The following is a 19,823-nucleotide window of genomic DNA, read 5'->3' on the forward strand; positions in this document are numbered from 1 at the left end:
TATATGCTACTACGTAATAATGTATAACGTTATATACTATTACGTAATGACGTATAACGATATGTATTATTACCATATGACGTACATCGTTATATCCTATTACGTACTAACGTATAACGTGATTTACTATTACGTACTAACGTATAACGTTATATACTATTTCGTACTAACGTATAACGTTATATACTATTACGTAATGTCGTATAACGTTATGTAGTATTACCTTATGACGTATAACGTTATGTAGTATTAGCTTATGATGTATAACGTTATATAATATTATCTTATAACGTATAACGTTATATACTATTACGTACTAACGTATAACGTTATATACTACTACGTACAAACGTATAACGTTATATACTATTACGTAATAACGTATAACGTTATAAACTATTACATTATGACGTATAACGTTATATATTATTACGTACTAACGTATAACGTTATATACTATTACGTAATAACGTATAACGTTATATACTATTACGTAATGTCGTATAACGTTATGTAGTATTACCTTATGACGTATAACGTTATATAGTATTACCTTATAACGTATAACGTTATATACTATTACGTACTAACGTTTAACGTTATATACTAATACGTACAAACGTATAACGTTATATACTATTACGTAATAACGTATAACGTTATATACTAATACGTTATGACGTATAACGTTATGTAGTATTAGCTTATGATGTATAACGTTATATAGTATTACCTCATAACGTATAACGTTATATACTATTACGTACTAACGTTTAACGTTATATACTAATACGTACAAACGTATAACGTTATATACTATTACGTAATAACGTATAACGTAATATACTATTACGTACTAACGTATAACGTTATATACTATTACGTACTAACGTATAACGTTATATACTACTACGTACAAACGTATAACGTTATATACTATTACGTAATAACGTATAACGATATATACTATTACGTTATAACGTATAACGTTATATACTGTTACGTTATGACGTATAACGTTATGTAGTATTAGCTTATGATGTATAACGTTATATAGTATTACCTTATAACGTATAACGTTATATACTATTACGTACTAACGTTTAACGTTATATACTAATACGTACAAACGTATAACGTTATATACTATTACGTTCTAACGTATAACGTTATATACTATAACGTAATAACGTATAACGTTATATACTATTACGTACTAACGTATAACGTTATATACTAGTACGTACTAACGTATAACGTAATATACTATTACGTAATAACGTATAACGTTATGTAGTATTTGCTTAAGACGTATAACGTTATATAATATTACCATATTACGTATAACGATAAATAGTATTACCGTATGACGTACAACGTAATATCATATTACGTACTAACGTATAACGTTATATACTACTACGTACTAACGTATAACGTAATATACTATTACGTACTAACGTATAACGTTATATACTATTACGTACTAACGTATAACGTTATATACTACTACATACAAACATATAACGTTATATACTATTACGTAATAACGTATAACGATATATACTATTACGTTATAACGTATAACGTTATATACTATTACGTTATGACGTATAACGTTATGTAGTATTAGCTTATGATGTATAACGTTATATAGTATTACCTTATAACGTATAACGTTATATAGTATTACCTTATAACGTATAACGTTATATACTATTACGTACTAACGTTTAACGTTATATACTAATACGTACAAACGTATAACGTTATATACTATTACCTAATAACGTATAACGTTATAAACTATTACATTATGACGTATAACGTTATATACTATTACGTACTAGCGTATAACGTTATATACTATTACGTACTAACGTATGACGTTATATACTATTACGTACTAACGTGTAATGTTATATACTATTACGTAATGCCGTATAACGTTATGTAGTATTACCTTATGATGTATAACGTTATATAGTATAACCTTATAACGTATAACGTTATATACTATTACGTACTAACGTATAACGTTATATACTACTACGTACTTACGTATAACGTTATATACTATTACGTACTGACGTATAACGTTATATAGTATTACAGTATGACGTAAAACGTTATGTAGTATTACCTTGTGACGTATAACGTTATTTAGTGTTCCCTTATAAAGTATAACGTTACATATAATTACGTAATGACGTATAACGTTATGTATTATTACCATATGACGTATAACGTTATGTAGTATTACCTTATAACGTATAACGTTATATACTATTACGTACTGACGTGTAACGTTATATAGTATTACAGTATGACATAAAACGTTATGTAGTATTACCTTATAACGTATAACGTTATATACTATTACGTTATGACGTATATCGTTATACACTATTACGTACTGACGTACAACGTTATAAACTATTACGTAATAACGTATAAGGTTATATACTATTACGTACTAACGTATAACGTTTTATACTAGTACGTACTAACGTATAACGTAATATACTATTACGTAATAACGTATAAGCTATGTAGTATTAGCTTATGACGTGTAACGTTATATAGTATTACCTTATAACGTATAACGTTATGTAGTATTAGCTTAAGACGTATAACGTTATATAATATTACCATATTACGTATAACGTTAAATAGTATTACCGTATGACGTACAACGTTATATCCTATTACGTACTAACGTATAACGTTATATACTACTACGTAATAACGTATAACGTTATATACTATTACGTAATGACGTATAACGTTATGTATTATTACCATATGACGTACATCGTTATATCCTATTACGTACTAACGTATAACGTTATATACTATTACGTACTAACGTATAACGTTATATAGTATTACGTACTAACGTATAACGTTATATACTATTACGTACTAACGTATAACGTTATATACTATTACGTAATGTCGTATAACGTTATGTAGTATTACCTTATGACGTATAACGTTATATAGTATTACCTTATATCGTATAACGTTATATACTATTACGTACTAACGCATAACGTTATATACTACTACGTACAAACGTATAACGTTATATACTATTACGTAATAAAGTATAACGATATATACTATTACGTTATGACGTATAACGTTATATACTATTACGTTATGACGTATAACGTTATGTAGTATTAGCTTATGATGTATAACGTTATATAGTATTACCTTATAACGTATAACGTTATATACTATTACATACTAACGTATAACGTTATAAACTATTACATTATGACGTATAACGTTATATACTATTACGTACTAGCGTATAACGTTATATACTATTACGTACTAACGTATAACGTTATATACTATTACGTAATGTCGTACAACGTTATGTGGTATTACCTTATGACGTATAACGTTATGTAGTATTACCTTATAACGTATAACGTTATATACTATTACGTTATGACGTATAACGTTAAGTAGTATTCGCTTATGATGTATAACGTTACATAGTAATACCTTATAACGTATAACGTTATATACTATTACGTACTAACGTATACCGTTATATACTATTACGTTATGACGTATAACGCTATAAACTATTACATTATGACGTATAACGTTATATATTATTACGTACTAACGTATAACGTTATATACTATTACGTACTAACGTTTAACGTTATATACTACTACGTACAGACGTATAACGTTATATACTATTACGTAATAACGTATAACGTTTTAAACAATTACATTATGACGTATAACGTTACATACTATTACGTACTAGCGTATAACGTTATATACTATTACGTAATAACGTATAACGTTATATACTATTACGTACTAACGTATAACGTTATATACTAGTACGTACTAACGTATAACGTAATATACTATTACGTAATAACGTATAACGTTATATACTATTACGTACTGACGCATTAACGTTATATACTATTACGTTATGACGTATAACGCTATAAACTATTACATTATGACGTATAACGTTATATATTATTACGTACTAACGTATAACGTTATATACTATTACGTACTAACGTTTAACGTTATATACTACTACGTACAGACGTATAACGTTATATACTATTACGTAATAACGTATAACGTTTTAAACAATTACATTATGACGTATAACGTTACATACTATTACGTACTAGCGTATAACGTTATATACTATTACGTAATAACGTATAACGTTATATACTATTACGTAATAACGTATAACGTTATATACTATTACGTACTGACGTATTAACGTTATATAGTATTACAGTATGACATAAAACGTTATGTAGTATTACCTGATAACGTATAACGTTATATACTATTACGTATTAACGTATAAAGTTATACACTACTACGTACAAACGTATAACGTTATATACTATTACGTTAGGACGTATAACGTTATAAACTATTACATTATGACGTATAACGTTATATATTATTACGTACTAACGTATAACGTAATATACTATTACGTAATAACGTATAACGTTATATACTATTACGTAATGACGTATTATCGTTATATAGTATTACAGTATGACATAAAACGTTATGTAGTATTACCTGATAACGTATAACGTTATATACTATTACGTAATAACGTATAACGTTATATACTATTACGTACTAACGTATAACGTTATATACTATTACGTACTGACGTATAACGTTATATACTATTACGTTATGACGTTTAACGTTATGTAGTATTAGCTTATGATGTATAACGTTATATAATATTACCTTATAACGTATAACGTTGTATACTATTATGTACTAACGTATAACGTTATATACTACTACGTACAGACGTATAACGTTATATACTATTACGTAATAACGTATAACGTTTTAAACTATTACATAATGACGTATAACGTTACATACTATTACGTACTAGCGTATAACGTTATATACTATTACGTAATAACGTATAACGTTATATACTATTACGTACTAACGTATAACGTTATATACTAGTACGTACTAACGTATAACGTAATATACTATAACGTAATAACGTATAACGTTATATACTATTACGTACTGACGTATTAACGTTATATAGTATTACAGTATGACATAAAACGTTATGTAGTATTACCTGATAACGTATAACGTTATATACTATTACGTACTAACGTATAAAGTTATACACTACTACGTACAAACGTATAACGTTATATACTATTACGTTATGACGTATAACGTTATAAACTATTACATTATGACGTATAACGTTATATATTATTACGTACTAACGTATAACGTAATATACTATTACGTCATGTCGTATAACGTTATGTAGTATTACCTTATGACGTATAACGTGATGTAGTATTACCTTATAACGTATAACGTTATATACTATTACGTAATAACGTATAACGTTATATACTATTACGTACTAACGTATAACGTAATATACTGTTACATAATAACGTATAACGCTATGTAGTATTAGCTTATGACGTATAACGTTATATAGTATTACCTTATAACGTATAACGTTATATACTATTACGTACTAACGTATAACGTTATATACTACTACGTACTTACGTATAACGTTATATACTATTACGTACTGACGTATAACGTTATATAGTATTACAGTATGACGTAAAACGTTATGTAGTATTACCTTGTGACGTATAACGTTATTTAGTGTTCCCTTATAAAGTATAACGTTACATATAATTACGTAATGACGTATAACGTTATGTATTATTACCATATGACGTATAACGTTATGTAGTATTACCTTATAACGTATAACGTTATATACTATTACGTACTCATGTGTAACGTTATATAGTATTACAGTATGACATAAAACGTTATGTAGTATTACCTTATAACGTATAACGTTATATACTATTACGTTATGACGTATATCGTTATACACTACTACGTACTGACGTACAACGTTATAAACTATTACGTAATAACGTATAAGGTTATATACTATTACGTACTAACGTATAACGTTTTATACTAGTACGTACTAACGTATAACGTAATATACTATTACGTAATAAGCTATGTAGTATTAGCTTATGACGTGTAACGTTATATAGTATTACCTTATAACGTATAACGTTATGTAGTATTAGCTTAAGACGTATAACGTTATATAATATTACCATATTACGTATAACGTTAAATAGTATTACCGTATGACGTACAACGTTATATCCTATTACGTACTAACGTATAACGATATATACTACTACGTAATAACGTATAACGTTATATACTATTACGTAATGACGTATAACGTTATGTATTATTACCATATGACGTACATCGTTATATCCTATTACGTACTAACGTATAACGTTATATACTATTACGTACTAACGTATAACGTTATATAGTATTACGTACTAACGTATAACGTTATATACTATTACGTACTAACGTATAACGTTATATACTATTACGTAATGTCGTATAACGTTATGTAGTATTACCTTATGACGTATAACGTTATATAGTATTACCTTATAACGTATAACGTTATATACTATTACGTACTAACGCATAACGTTATATACTACTACGTACAAACGTATAACGTTATATACTATTACGTAATAAAGTATAACGACATATACTATTACGTTATGACGTATAACGTTATATACTATTACGTTATGACGTATAACGTTATGTAGTATTAGCTTATGATGTATAACGTTATATAGTATTACCTTATAACGTATAACGTTATATACTATTACATACTAACGTATAACGTTATAAACTATTACATTATGACGTATAACGTTATATACTATTACGTACTAGCGTATAACGTTATATACTATTACGTACTAACGTATAACGTTATATACTATTACGTAATGTCGTACAACGTTATGTGGTATTACCTTATGACGTATAACGTTATGTAGTATTACCTTATAACGTATAACGTTATATACTATTACGTTATGACGTATAACGTTAAGTAGTATTCGCTTATGATGTATAACGTTACATAGTAATACCTTATAACGTATAACGTTATATACTATTACGTACTAACGTATACCGTTATATACTATTACGTTATGACGTATAACGCTATAAACTATTACATTATGACGTATAACGTTATATATTATTACGTACTAACGTATAACGTTATATACTATTACGTACTAACGTTTAACGTTATATACTACTACGTACAGACGTATAACGTTATATACTATTACGTAATAACGTATAACGTTTTAAACAATTACATTATGACGTATAACGTTACATACTATTACGTACTAGCGTATAACGTTATATACTATTACGTAATAACGTATAACGTTATATACTATTACGTACTAACGTATAACGTTATATACTAGTACGTACTAACGTATAACGTAATATACTATTACGTAATAACGTATAACGTTATATACTATTACGTACTGACGTATTAACGTTATATACTATTACGTTATGACGTATAACGCTCTAAACTATTACATTATGACGTATAACGTTATATATTATTACGTACTAACGTATAACGTTATATACTATTACGTACTAACGATTAACGTTATATACTACTACGTACAGACGTATAACGTTATATACTATTACGTAATAACGTATAACGTTTTAAACAATTACATTATGACGTATAACGTTACATACTATTACGTACTAGCGTATAACGTTATATACTATTACGTAATAACGTATAACGTTATATACTATTACGTAATAACGTATAACGTTATATACTATTACGTACTGACGTATTAACGTTATATAGTATTACAGTATGACATAAAACGTTATGTAGTATTACCTGATAACGTATAACGTTATATACTATTACGTACTAACGTATAAAGTTATACACTACTACGTACAAACGTATAACGTTATATACTATTACGTTATGACGTATAACGTTATAAACTATTACATTATGACGTATAACGTTATATATTATTACGTACTAACGTATAACGTAATATACTATTACGTAATAACGTATAACGTTATATACTATTACGTACTGACGTATTAACGTTATATAGTATTACAGTATGACATAAAACGTTATGTAGTATTACCTGATAACGTATAACGTTATATACTATTACGTAATAACGTATAACGTTATATACTATTACGTACTAACGTATAACGTTATATACTATTACGTACTGACGTATAACGTTATATACTATTACGTTATGACGTTTAACGTTATGTAGTATTAGCTTATGATGTATAACGTTATATAATATTACCTTATAACGTATAACGTTGTATACTATTATGTACTAACGTATAACGTTATATACTACTACGTACAGACGTATAACGTTATATACTATTACGTAATAACGTATAACGTTTTAAACTATTACATAATGACGTATAACGTTACATACTATTACGTACTAGCGTATAACGTTATATACTATTACGTAATAACGTATAACGTTATATACTATTACGTAATAACGTATAACGTTATATACTATTACGTACTAACGTATAACGTTATATACTAGTACGTACTAACGTATAACGTAATATACTATTACGTAATAACGTATAACGTTATATACTATTACGTACTGACGTATTAACGTTATATAGTATTACAGTATGACATAAAACGTTATGTAGTATTACCTGATAACGTATAACGTTATATACTATTACGTACTAACGTATAAAGTTATACACTACTACGTACAAACGTATAACGTTATATACTATTACGTTATGACGTATAACGTTATAAACTATTACATTATGACGTATAACGTTATATATTATTACGTACTAACGTATAACGTAATATACTATTACGTCATGTCGTATAACGTTATGTAGTATTACCTTATGACGTATAACGTGATGTAGTATTACCTTATAACGTATAACGTTATATACTATTACGTAATAACGTATAACGTTATATACTATTACGTACTAACGTATAACGTAATATACTGTTACATAATAACGTATAACGCTATGTAGTATTAGCTTATGACGTATAACGTTATATACTATTACGTACTAACGTATAACGTTATATAGTATTACGTACTAACGTATAACGTTATATACTATAACGTACTAACGTATAACGTTATATACTATTACGTAATATCGTATAACGATATATACTATTACGTACTAACGTATAACGTTATATGCTAATACGTACAAACGTACAACGTTATATACTATTACGTAATAACGTATAACGTTATAAACTATTACATTATGACGTATAACGTTATATACTATTACGTACTAGCGTATAACGTTATATACTATTACGTACTAACGTATAACGTTATATACTATTACGTACTAACGTATAACGTTATATACTACTACGTACTAACGTATATCGTTATACACTACTACGTACTAACGTATAACGTTATATACTACTACGTACTAACGTATATCGTTATACACTACTACGTACTAACGTATAACGTTATATAGTATTACAGTATGACGTAAAACGTTATGCAGTATTACCTCATAACGTATAACGTTACATACTATTACGTAATAGCGTATAACGTTATATACTACTACGTAATAACGTATAACGTTATATACTATTACGTACTAACGTATAAAGTTGTACACTACTACGTACTAACGTATAACGTTATGTACAAATACGTACTAACGTATAACGTTATATAGTATTACAGTATGACGTAAAACGTTATGCAGTATTACCTCATAACGTATAACGTTATATACTACTACGTAATAACGTATAACGTTATATACTATTACGTAATATCGTATAACGATATATACTATTACGTTATGACGTATAACATTATATACTATTACGTTATGACGTATAACGTTATGTAGTATTAGCTTATGATGTATAACGTTATATAGTATTACTTTATAACGTGTAACGTTATATACTATTACGTACTAACGTATAACGTTATATGCTAATACGTACAAACGTACAACGTTATATACTATTACGTAATAACGTATAACGTTATAAACTATTACATTATGACGTATAACGTTATATACTATTACGTACTAGCGTATAACGTTATATACTATTACGTACTAACGTATAACGTTATATACTATTACGTACTAACGTATAACGTTATATACTACTACGTACTAACGTATATCGTTATACACTACTACGTACTAACGTATAACGTTATATAGTATTACAGTATGACGTAAAACGTTATGCAGTATTACCTCATAACGTATAACGTTACATACTATTACGTAATAGCGTATAACGTTATATACTACTACGTAATAACGTATAACGTTATATACTATTACGTACTAACGTATAAAGTTGTACACTACTACGTACTAACGTATAACGTTATGTACAAATACGTACTAACGTATAACGTTATATAGTATTACAGTATGACGTAAAACGTTATGCAGTATTACCTCATAACGTATAACGTTATATACTACTACGTAATAACGTATAACGTTATATACTATTACGTTATAACGTATAACGTTATATACTATTACGTACTAACGTATAAAGTTATACACTACTACGTACAAACGTATAACGTTATATACTATTACGTTATGACGTACAACGTTATAAAATATTACATTATGACGTATAACGTTATATATTATTACGTACTAACGTATAACGTAATATACTATTACGTAATGTCGTATAACGTTATGTAGTATTACCTTATGACGTACAACGTGATGTAGTATTACCTTATAACGTATAACGTTATATACTATTACGTAATTACGTATAACGTTATATACTATTACGTACTAACGTATAACGTAATATACTGTTACATAATAACGTATAACGCTATGTAGTATTAGCTTATGACGTATAACGTTATATAGTATTACCTTATAACGTATAACGTTATATACTATTACGTACTAACGTATAACGTTATATAGTATTACGTACTAACGTATAACTTTATATACTAGTACGTACTAACGTATAACGTTATATACTATTACGTAATGTCGTATAACGTTATGTAGTATTACCTTATGACGTATAACGTTATATAGTATTACCTTATAACGTATAACGTTACATACTATTTCGTACTAACGTATAACGTAATATACTACTACGTACAAACGTATAACGTTATATACTATTACGTAATAACGTATAACGATATATATTATAACGTTATGACGTATAACGTTATATACTATTACGTTATGACGTATAACGTTATGTAGTATTAGCTTATGATGTATAACGTTATATAGTATTACTTTATAACGTATAACGTTATATACTATTACATACTAACGTATAACGTTATATACTAATACGTACAAACGTACAACGTTATATACTATTACGTAATAACGTATAACGTTATAAACTATTACATTATGACGTATAACGTTATATACTATTACGTACTAGCGTATAACGTTATATACTATTACGTACTTACGTATAACGTTATATACTACTACGTACTAACGTATAACGTTATATACTATTACGTAATGACGTATAACGTTATGTAGTATTACCTTATGATGTATAACGTTACATAGTAATACCTTATAACGTATAACGTTATATACCTTTAAGTACTAACGTATACCGTTATATACTATTACGTAATGGCGTATAACGCTGTGTAGTATTATCTTATGATGTATAACGTTATATAGTATTACCTTATAACGTATAACGTTATATACTATTACGTAATAGCGTATAACGTTATATACTACTACGTACTAACGTATAACGTTATATACTATTACGTACTGACGTATAACGTTATATAGTATTACAGTATGACGTAAAACGTTATGTAGTATTACCTTGTGACGTATAACGTTATTTAGTGTTCCCTTATAAAGTATAACGTTACATATAATTACGTAATGACGTATAACGTTATGTATTATTACCATATGACGTATAACGTTATCTAGTATTACCTTATAACGTATAACGTTATATACTATTACGTTATGACGTATAACGTTATAAACTATTACATTATGACGTATAACGTTATATATTATTACGTACTAACGTATAACGTTATAAACTATTACGTAATAACGTATAAGCTATGTAGTATTAGCTTATGACGTATAACATTATACAGTATTACCTTATAACGTATAACGTTATATACTATTACGTACTAACGTATAACGTTATATACTATTACGTACTAACGTATAACGTTATATACTATTACGTACTAACGTATAACGTTATATACTAGTACGTACTAACGTATAACGTAATATACTATTACGTAATAACGTATAAGCTATGTAGTATTAGCTTATGACGTATAACATTATACAGTATTACCTTATAACGTATAACGTTATATACTATTACGTACTAACGTATAACGTTATATACTATTACGTACTAACGTATAACGTTATATACAATTACGTACTAACGTATAACGTTATATAGTATTACAGTATGACGTAAAACGTTATGTAGTACTACCTTGTAACGTATATCGTTATATACCATCACGTACTAACGTATAACGTTATACACTACTACGTACAAACGTATAACGTTATATACTACTACGTAATAACGTATAACGTTATATACTATTACGTTATAACGTATAACGTTATATAGTATTACGTACTAACGTATAACGTTATATTCTATTACGTACTAACGTATAACGTTATATACTATTACGTAATAACGTATAACGTTATATACTATTACGTACTAACGTATAACGTTATATACTAGTACGTACTAACGTATAACGTAATATACTATTACGTAATAACGTATAACGTTATATACTATTACGTACTAACGTATAACGTTATATACTAGTACGTACTAACGTATAACGTAATATACTATTACGTAATAACGTATAACGTTATGTAGTATTAGCTTAAGACGTATAACGTTATATAATATTACCATATTACGTATAACATTAAATAGTATTACCGTATGACGTACAACGTTATATCCTGTTACGTACTAACGTATAACGTTATATACTACTACGTAATAACGTATAACGTTATATACTACTACGTAATCGTATAACGTTATATACTATTACGTAATGACGTATAACTTTATGTATTATTACCATATGACGTACATCGTCATATCCTATTACGTACTAACGTATAACGTTATAAACTATTACGTACTAACGTATAACGTTATATACTATTACGTAATAACATATAACGTTATAAACTATTACATTATGACGTATAACGTTATATACTATTACGTACTAGCGTATAACGTTATATACTATTACGTACTAACGTATAACGTTATATACTAGTACGTACTAACGTATAACGTAATATACTATTACGTAGTAACGTATAACGTTATGTAGTATTAGCTTAAGACGTATAAGGTTATATAATATTACCATATTACGTATAACGTTAAATAGTATTACCGTATGACGTACAACGTTATATCCTATTACGTACTACCGTATAACGATATATACTACGACGTACTAACGTATAACGTTATATACTATAACGTAATGACGTATAACGTTATGTAGTATTACGTTATGACGTATAACGTTATATAGTATTACCTTATAACGTATAATGTTATACACTAATACGTACTAACGTATAAAGTTATACACTACTACGTACAAACGTATAACGTTATATACTATTACGTTATGACGTATAACGTTATAAACTATTACATTATGACGTATAACGTTATACACTAATACGTACTAACGTATAACGTTATATCCTATTACGTACTAACGTATAACGTAATACACTATTACGTAATGTCGTATAACGTTATGTAGTATTACCTTATGACGTATAACGTGATGTAGTATTACCTTATAACGTATAACGTTATATACTATTACGTAATAACGTATAACGTTATATACTAGTACGTACTAACGTATAACGTTATATACTATTACGTAATAACGTATAACGTTATATACTATTACGTACTAACGTATAACGTTATATACTATTACGTACTGACGTATAACGTTATATAGTATTACAGTATGACGTAAAACGTTATGTAGTATTACAGTATGACGAAAACGTTATGTAGTATTACCTTATAACGTGTAACGTTATATACTATTACGTACTAACGTATAACGTTATATACTATTACGTTCTGACGTATAACGTTATATAGTATTACAGTATGACGTAAAACGTTATGTAGTATTACCTTATGACGTATAACGTTATTTAGTATTGCCTTATAAAGTATAACGTTACATATAATTACGTAATGACGTATAACGTTATACACTATTACGTACTGACGTATAACGTTATAAACTAATACGTAATAACGTATAAGGTTATATACTATTACGTACTAACGTATAATGTTATATACTAGTACGTACTAACGTATAACGTAATATACTATTACGTAATAACGTATAAGCTATGTAGTATTAGCTTATGACGTATAACGTTATACAGTATTACCTTATAACGTATAACGTTATATACTATTACGTACTAACGTATAACGTTATATACTATTACGTACTAACGTATAACGTTATATACAATTACGTACTAACGTATAACGTGATATAGTATTACAGTATGACGTAAAAGGTTATGTAGTATTACCTTGTAACGTATAACGTTATATACTATTACGTACTAACGTATAACGTTATACACTACTACGTACAAACGTATAACGTTATATACTACTACGTAATAACGTATAACGTTATATACTATTACGTTATAACGTATTACGTTATATACTATTACATACTAACGTATAACGTTATATACTATTACGTACTAACGTATAACGTTATATACTATTACGTAATAACGTATAACGTTATATACTATTACGTACTAACGTATAACGTTATATACTAGTACGTACTAACGTATAACGTAATACACTATTACGTAATAACGTTTAACGTTATATACTATTACGTACTGACGTATTAACGTTATATACTACTACGTACTAACGTATAACGTAATATACTATTACGTACTGACGTATTAACGTTATATACTACTACGTACTAACGTATAACGTAATATACTATTACGCAATAACGTATAACGTTATATACTATTACGTACTGACGTATTAACGTTATATAGTATTACAGTATGACACAAAACGTTATGTAGTATTACCTAATAACGTATAACGTTATATATTATTACGTACTAACGTATAAAGTTATACACTACTACGTACAAACGTATAACGTTATATACTATTACGTAATAACGTATAACGTTACAAACTATTACATTATGACGTATAACGTTACAAACTATTACATTATGACGTATAACGTTATATACTATTACGTACTAACGTGTAACGTTATATACTATTACGTTATGACGTTTAACGTTATGTAGTATTAGCTTATGATGTATAACGTTATATACTATTACGTAATAACGTATAACGTTATATACTATTACGTACTGACGTATTAACGTTATATAGTAATTCAGTATGACATAAAACGTTATGTAGTATTACCTGATAACGTATAACGTTATATACAATTACGTACTAACGTATAACGTTATATACTAGTGGGTACTAACGTATAACGTAATATACTATTACGTAATAACGTATAACGTTATAAACTATTACATTATGACGTATAACGTTATATATTATTACGTACTAACGTGTAACGTTATATACTATTACGTTATGACGTTTAACGTTATGTAGTATTAGCTTATGATGTATAACGTTATATAATATTACCTTATAACGTATAACGTTATATGCTATTACGTACTAACGTATAACGTTATATACTACTACGTACAGACGTATAACGTTATATACTATTACGTAATAACGTATAACGTTTTAAACTATTACATTATGACGTATAACGTTACATACTATTACGTACTAGCGTATAACGTTATATACTATTACGTAATAACGTGTAGCGTTATATACTATTACGTACTAACGTATAACGTTATATACTAGTACGTACTAACGTATAACGTAATATACTATTACGTAATAACGTATAGCGTTATATACTATTACGTACTGACGTATTAACGTTATATACTACTACGTACTAACGTATAACGTAATATACTATTACGTAATAGCGTATAACGTTATATACTATTACGTACTGACGTATTAACGTTATATAGTATTACAGTATGACATAAAACGTTATGTAGTATTACCTGATAACGTATAACGTTATATACTATTACGTACTAACGTATAAAGTTATACACTACTACGTACAAACGTATAACGTTATAAACTATTACATTATGACGTATAACGTTATATATTATTACGTACTAACGTATAACGTTATATACTATTACGTAATAACGTATAACGTTATATACTATTACGTACTAACGTATAACGTTATATACTATTACGTACTAACGTATAACGTTATATACAATTACGTACTAACGTATAACGTTATATACTAGTACGTACTAACGTATAACGTAATATACTATTACGTAATAACGTATAACGTTATAAACTATTACATTATGGCGTATAACGTTATATACTATTACGTACTAACGTGTAACGTTATATACTATTACGTTATGACGTTTAACGTTATGTAGTATTAGCTTATGATGTATAACGTTATATAATATTACCTTATAACGTATAACGTTATATACTATTACGTACTAACGTATAACGTTATATACTACTACGTACAGACGTATAACGTTATATACTATTACGTAATAACGTATAACGTTACAAACTATTACATTATGACGTATAACGTTACAAACTATTACATTATGGCGTATAACGTTATATACTATTACGTACTAACGTGTAACGTTATATACTATTACGTTATGACGTTTAACGTTATGTAGTATTAGCTTATGATGTATAACGTTATATAATATTACCTTATAACGTATAACGTTATATACTATTACCTACTAACGTATAACGTTATATACTATTACGTAATAACGTATAACGTTTTAAACTATTACATTATGACGTATAACGTTACATACTATTACGTACTAGCGTATAACGTTATATACTATTACGTAATAACGTATAACGTTATATACTATTACGTACTAACGTATAACGTTATATACTATTACGTACTGACGTATTAACGTTATATACTACTACGTACTAACGTATAACGTAATATACTATTACGTACTGACGTATTAACGTTATATACTACTACGTACTAACGTATAACGTAATATACTATTACGCAATAACGTATAACGTTATATACTATTACGTACTGACGTATTAACGTTATATAGTATTACAGTATGACACAAAACGTTATGTAGTATTACCTAATAACGTATAACGTTATATACTATTACGTACTAACGTATAAAGTTATACACTACTACGTACAAACGTATAACGTTATATACTATTACGTAATAACGTATAACGTTACAAACTATTACATTATGACGTATAACGTTACAAACTATTACATTATGACGTATAACGTTATATACTATTACGTACTAACGTGTAACGTTATATACTATTACGTTATGACGTTTAACGTTATGTAGTATTAGCTTATGATGTATAACGTTATATACTATTACGTAATAACGTATAACGTTATATACTATTACGTACTGACGTATTAACGTTATATAGTAATTCAGTATGACATAAAACGTTATGTAGTATTACCTGATAACGTATAACGTTATATACTATTACGTACTAACGTATAAAGTTATACACTACTACGTACAAACGTATAACGTTATATACTATTACGTTATGACGTATAACGTTATAAACTATTACATTATGACGTATAACGTTATATATTATTACGTACTAACGTATAACGTTATATACTATTACGTAATAACGTATAACGTTATATACTATTACGTACTAACGTATAACGTTATATACTATTACGTACTAACGTATAACGTTATATACAATTACGTACTAACGTATAACGTTATATACTAGTGGGTACTAACGTATAACGTAATATACTATTACGTAATAACGTATAACGTTATAAACTATTACATTATGACGTATAACGTTATATATTATTACGTACTAACGTGTAACGTTATATACTATTACGTTATGACGTTTAACGTTATGTAGTATTAGCTTATGATGTATAACGTTATATAATATTACCTTATAACGTATAACGTTATATGCTATTACGTTATGACGTATAACGTTATAAACTATTACATTATGACGTATAACGTTATATATTATTACGTACTAACGTATAACGTTATATACTATTACGTAATAACGTATAACGTTATATACTATTACGTAATAACGTATAACGTTTTAAACTATTACATTATGACGTATAACGTTACATACTATTACGTACTAACGTATAACGTTATATACTATTACGTACTAACGTATAACGTTATATACAATTACGTACTAACGTATAACGTTATATACTAGTACGTACTAACGTATAACGTAATATACTATTACGTAATAACGTATAACGTTATAAACTATTACATTATGGCGTATAACGTTATATACTATTACGTACTAACGTGTAACGTTATATACTATTACGTTATGACGTTTAACGTTATGTAGTATTAGCTTATGATGTATAACGTTATATAATATTACCTTATAACGTATAACGTTATATACTATTACGTACTAACGTATAACGTTATATACTACTACGTACAGACGTATAACGTTATATACTATTACGTAATAACGTATAACGTTACAAACTATTACATTATGACGTATAACGTTACAAACTATTACATTATGGCGTATAACGTTATATACTATTACGTACTAACGTGTAACGTTATATACTATTACGTTATGACGTTTAACGTTATGTAGTATTAGCTTATGATGTATAACGTTATATAATATTACCTTATAACGTATAACGTTATATACTATTACCTACTAACGTATAACGTTATATACTATTACGTAATAACGTATAACGTTTTAAACTATTACATTATGACGTATAACGTTACATACTATTACGTACTAGCGTATAACGTTATATACTATTACGTAATAACGTATAACGTTATATACTATTACGTACTAACGTATAACGTTATATACTATTACGTACTGACGTATTAACGTTATATACTACTACGTACTAACGTATAACGTAATATACTATTACGTACTGACGTATTAACGTTATATACTACTACGTACTAACGTATAACGTAATATACTATTACGCAATAACGTATAACGTTATATACTATTACGTACTGACGTATTAACGTTATATAGTATTACAGTATGACACAAAACGTTATGTAGTATTACCTAATAACGTATAACGTTATATACTATTACGTACTAACGTATAAAGTTATACACTACTACGTACAAACGTATAACGTTATATACTATTACGTAATAACGTATAACGTTACAAACTATTACATTATGACGTATAACGTTACAAACTATTACATTATGACGTATAACGTTATATACTATTACGTACTAACGTGTAACGTTATATACTATTACGTTATGACGTTTAACGTTATGTAGTATTAGCTTATGATGTATAACGTTATATACTATTACGTAATAACGTATAACGTTATATACTATTACGTACTGACGTATTAACGTTATATAGTAATTCAGT

The sequence above is a fragment of the Bombus pascuorum genome, unplaced genomic scaffold, assembly GCF_905332965.1.
Source record: "Bombus pascuorum unplaced genomic scaffold, iyBomPasc1.1, whole genome shotgun sequence".
NCBI lineage: Eukaryota > Metazoa > Arthropoda > Insecta > Hymenoptera > Apidae > Bombus > Bombus pascuorum.